The sequence below is a fragment of the Lathyrus oleraceus genome, chromosome 6 (genome assembly GCF_024323335.1).
Source record: "Lathyrus oleraceus cultivar Zhongwan6 chromosome 6, CAAS_Psat_ZW6_1.0, whole genome shotgun sequence".
Taxonomy (NCBI): Eukaryota; Viridiplantae; Streptophyta; class Magnoliopsida; order Fabales; family Fabaceae; genus Lathyrus; species Lathyrus oleraceus.
Genome location: NC_066584.1, coordinates 427,724,754 through 427,730,139, shown reverse-complemented (window position 1 = coordinate 427,730,139; position 5,386 = coordinate 427,724,754).

Genomic DNA, 5,386 nt, shown 5'->3' with positions numbered 1-5,386 from the left:
CGCCAACGTCCGTTGTGACTTTCACTCTAGGGCACCAGGGCATCATACTGAGAAGTGTCGGGCTCTCCAGCACAAGGTCCAAGATTTGATCGATGCCAAGGCAATCAACTTCGCTCCAGTGCCTAACGTCGTAAACAACCCTATGCCTCAGCATGGTGGGCATAGAGTGAACAATATTGAGGGGAAAGAAGTTGAAGATCTGGTTGTTAATGTTGATGATGTTCAGACTTCTCTGCTAGTTGTGAAGGGCCGTCTGCTGAATGGGGGTGTCTACTCGGGCTGTGATGAGGATTGTTTGGGCTGTGCAGAATCTGAGAATGGTTGCGACCAGTTAAGGGCCGGTATCCAGGGTATGATGGATGAGGGTTGTTTGCAATTCAGTAGGGCTATAAAAGATCGTGGAACAGTGTCAACTATCACCATTTACTTTAAACCAACTGAAGGACGTGGACAAAGGGTCGTTAGTGCACCTGCAACGAATGGTACCCCAGTTACCATCTCCGTGCCTGTAACCATCAGTGCTCCAACTACTATCGCCGCGTCTGGAAGGAGGGCTGTTGAGAATAGTAGAGCCGTGCCGTGGAAGTATGATAATGCTCACCGCAGTTACAGAAGGGCTGAAAGTCAGACGAGACCAGTGAATCAAACTCCAGTGACAATTGGTTTACCGAATAGAGTTCCTGCAACTGTTGGTCCGGCTGTGGACAATGTAGGGGGTCCAGGAGGTTTTACCAGAAGTGGTCGTCTGTTCGCACCGCAGCCTTTGAGGGACAATAATGCTGAGGCTCTCGCCAAAGCAAAGGGTAAGCAAGCTGTGGTTGAGGAAGAACCTGTCCAGAAGGAAGCGCCCGAGGGGACATTTGAGAAGGACGTGGAGGAGTTTATGAAGATAATCAAGAAGAGTGACTACAAGATTGTAGATCAGTTGAATCAAACTCCGTCCAAGATTTCTATACTTTCACTGTTGTTGTGCTCTGAGGCACACCGTAATGCCTTGCTGAAGATGTTGAATCTGGCTTACGTGCCTCAGGAGATTTCTGTCAATCAACTGGAGGGCGTGATGGCCAATGTGAGCACCAGGCATGGTGTAGGATTCACCAACCTGGACTTAACGCCTGAAGGGCGGAACCATAACAAAGCCTTGCACATCACCATGGAGTGCAAGGGGGCAGTGTTGTCTCACGTATTGGTAGACACCGGGTCGTCGCTGAATGTGCTGCCTAAGCAGATTCTGAAGAAGATTGATGTGGAAGGGTTTGTGCTTACTCCCAGTGACCTGATCGTTCGTGCTTTCGACGGATCCAAACGTTCTGTATGTGGGGAAGTTACCTTGCCTGTGAAGATAGGCCCTGAGGTATTCGATATCATCTTCTATGTTATGGACATCCAGCCCACCTATAGTTGTTTATTGGGGCGTCCATGGATTCATGCAGCAGGGGCAGTCTCGTCGACTCTCCATCAAAAACTCAAGTATGTCTGGAACGGTCAGATTGTGACTGTGTGCGGTGAAGAAGAGATTCTGGTGAGTCATCTATCCTCGTTCAAATATGTTGAGGTGGATGGCGAGATCCACGAAACCTTATGCCAGGCGTTTGAGATTGTGGCTCTTGAGAAAGTGGCGTACGCTGAGCAGAGGAAGCCAGGTGCTTCAATTACTTCTTACAAGCAGGCTAAGGAGGTTGTTGATTCTGGCAAAGCTGAAGGCTGGGGCAAGATGGTGGATTTGCCTGTCAAAGAAGACAAATTTGGCGTTGGTTATGAGCCTCTCCAAGCAGAGCAGAATGGTCAAGCAGGTCCGAGTACTTTTACCAACGCTGGGCTGATGAATCATGGCGACGTCTCTGCAACCGGTAGTGAAGACCGTGACAGTGACTGCGATCTAGACAACTGGGTTCGCCTGTGTGCACCAGGGGGGTCTATCAACAACTGGACGGCTGAAGAAGTGGTTCAAGTTACTCTTCTGACAGAGTAATTTTCTGTTTTTTTTTTTCATTTTGCATGAAAATCCTACGATCTGCCCAAGGCGTAGTGATTCATTGTAGGGCCTCATCATGTTTTAATGATTATCATTAATGAAGGACATTTTTTGCAATCAAACTTTGTGATCCCTGTCTTTCTATTTTTTTGTTTTCATCTTTTTTCAAAAACAATAAAAATGGCAACATTTTTGTTTTTTTTGTGACTTTATTGAACTCTTTTTCTAAAACAAAGCATTAAACATGCAGAAGCGATCTTATGGCATTCACTATGAACAGTTCTGTTATGGCTCAGTATGATTTCGACAATCCCATATACCAAGCTGAAGAGGAGAGTGAGGAAGACTGTGAACTCCCTGCAGAATTGGTCAGATTGCTGAAGCAGGAGGAAAGGGTCATCCAACCTCATCAGGAGGAGTTGGAGGTTGTTAATTTGGGTACTGAGGACGCCAAAAGAGAAATCAAGATTGGGGCTGCTTTAGAGGACTCTGTCAAGAAGAGGCTGATTGAGATGCTGAGAGAATATGTGGAGATATTCGCCTGGTCATATCAAGATATGCCTGGGTTAGATACAGACATTGTGGTGCATCGATTACCTCTTAGAGAAGGATGTCCTTCGGTCAAGCAGAAGCTTCGTAGAACGAGTCCTGACATGGCAACTAAGATCAAGGAAGAGGTTCAGAAGCAGTGGGATGCAGGTTTTTTGGCTGTTACAAGTTATCCCCCATGGGTGGCCAACATCGTTCCTGTGCCGAAGAAGGATGGTAAAGTCAGAATGTGTGTCGATTACCGGGATTTGAATAGAGCGAGTCCGAAAGACGATTTCCCATTACCTCACATTGATGTATTGGTGGATAATACGGCTCAATCCTCGGTATTCTCTTTCATGGATGGTTTCTCTGGATATAATCAGATCAAGACGGCGCCAGAGGACATGGAAAAGACGACATTCATTACACCTTGGGGCACGTTCTGCTATAAGGTGATGCCATTTGGGCTAAAGAATGCTGGTGCTACCTATCAGAGGGCAATGACGACTCTTTTTCATGACATGATGCACAAAGAAATTGAAGTGTACGTAGATGATATGATCGCGAAGTCGCAGACAGAAGAGGAGCACTTGGTTAATTTGCAGAAGCTGTTTGATCGGTTGAGAAAGTTCAAGCTGAGGTTGAATCCGAACAAGTGTACGTTTGGGGTGAGATCAGGGAAGCTGTTAGGCTTCATTGTAAGTGAAAAAGGGATTGAGGTTGATCCGGCAAAAGTCAAAGCTATTCAAGAGATGCCTGAACCAAAAACGGAGAAGCAAGTCCGTGGGTTTTTAGGGAGATTGAACTACATTGCAAGGTTCATATCTCACCTAACTGCCACGTGTGAACCAATTTTCAAACTGCTCAGAAAGAATCAAGCAATCAAGTGGAATGATGATTGTCAGAAAGCTTTTGACAAGATTAAGGAGTATTTACAGAAACCTCCAATCCTTATACCTCCAGTTCCAGGGAGACCTCTGATAATGTACCTGTCAGTGACTGAGAACTCGATGGGGTGTGTATTGGGACAACATGACGAGTCTGGTCGAAAAGAGCATGCCACATACTACCTTAGCAAAAAGTTTACCGACTGTGAAACAAGATATTCACTGCTCGAGAAAACTTGCTGTGCTTTGGCCTGGGCTGCTCGCCGACTGAGGCAGTATATGTTGAACCATACTACCTTATTGATTTCTAAGATGGATCCAGTGAAGTACATCTTTGAGAAACCGGCTCTCACCGGACGCGTTGCTCGTTGGCAGATGATTCTAACAGAATATGATATTCAGTACACGTCACAAAAGGCCATCAAAGGTAGTATTCTGTCAGACTACCTCGCCGAGCAACCGATTGAAGATTATCAGCCTATGATGTTTGAATTCCCTGATGAAGACATCATGTATCTGAAGATGAAAGATTGTGAAGAGCCTCTTGTCGAGGAAGGACCGGATCCTGATGACAAGTGGACACTGATGTTTGATGGGGCTGTGAATATGAACGGTAACGGTGTTGGGGCAGTATTGATCAATCCTAAAGGTGCTCATATACCTTTTTCTGCCAGATTGACGTTTGACGTCACCAACAACGAAGCTGAGTATGAGGCTTGTATCATGGGGATAGAAGAAGCCATTGATCTGAGGATCAAAACTCTTGATATATATGGAGATTCCGCTCTAGTGGTCAATCAAGTCAATGGAGATTGGAATACGAATCAGCCGCATTTGATTCCGTATAGAGATTACACCAGAAGAATACTGACGTTCTTCAAGAAGGTGAAGTTGTACCATGTCCCCCGGGATGAGAATCAAATGGCCGATGCCTTGGCTACTTTGTCGTCTATGATCAAAGTTCATTGGGGGAATCATGTGCCACATGTTGCGGTAAATCGACTCGAGAGGCCTGCGTATGTGTTTGCAGCCGAGTCTGTTGTGGGTGATGAGAAGCCGTGGTATTATGACATCAAGAACTTCCTCAAGACTCAGGAGTATCCTGAAGGTGCATCGAAGAATGACAAGAAGACCCTGAGAAGGCTAGCTGGAAGCTTCTATTTGAATCAGGATGATGTGCTGTATAAGAGAAACTTTGACATGGTCTTGCTCAGATGCGTGGATAGACCCGAGGCGGACATGTTAATGCAGGAAGTTCATGAAGGTTCCTTCGGTACTCATGCCGGCGGACATGCAATGGCTAAGAAATTGTTGAGAGCGGGTTACTACTGGATGACTATGGAATCTGATTGTTTCAAGTATGCTCGGAAGTGCCATAAGTGTCAAATTTATGCTGATAAGGTGCATGTACCACCAAGCCCTCTGAATGTCATGAATTCGCCTTGGCCGTTTGCCATGTGGGGCATTGATATGATTGGGAAGATTGAGCCTACTGCTTCGAATGGACATCGCTTCATTTTGGTAGCGATTGACTATTTCACCAAATGGGTGGAAGCAGCTTCCTATGCTAACGTTACCAAACAAGTGGTTACCCGGTTCATCAAGAAAGAAATCATATGTCGTTATGGAGTTCCTGAGAGAATCATCACTGACAATGGTTCGAATCTCAATAACAAGATGATGAAAGAGCTTTGTAAAGATTTCAAGATTGAACATCACAATTCTTCTCCTTACAGACCGAAGATGAATGGTGCTGTAGAAGCGGCGAACAAGAATATCAAGAAGATTGTGCAGAAGATGGTCGTTACGTACAAGGATTGGCATGAGATGCTGCCTTTCGCTTTGCATGGGTACCGTACCTCAGTACGTACGTCGACCGGGGCAACCCCTTACTCCCTTGTGTATGGTATGGAAGCTGTCTTACCTGTTGAAGTGGAGATTCCTTCTCTGAGAGTTTTATTGGATGTCAAGCTGGACGAAGCCGAGTGGATTC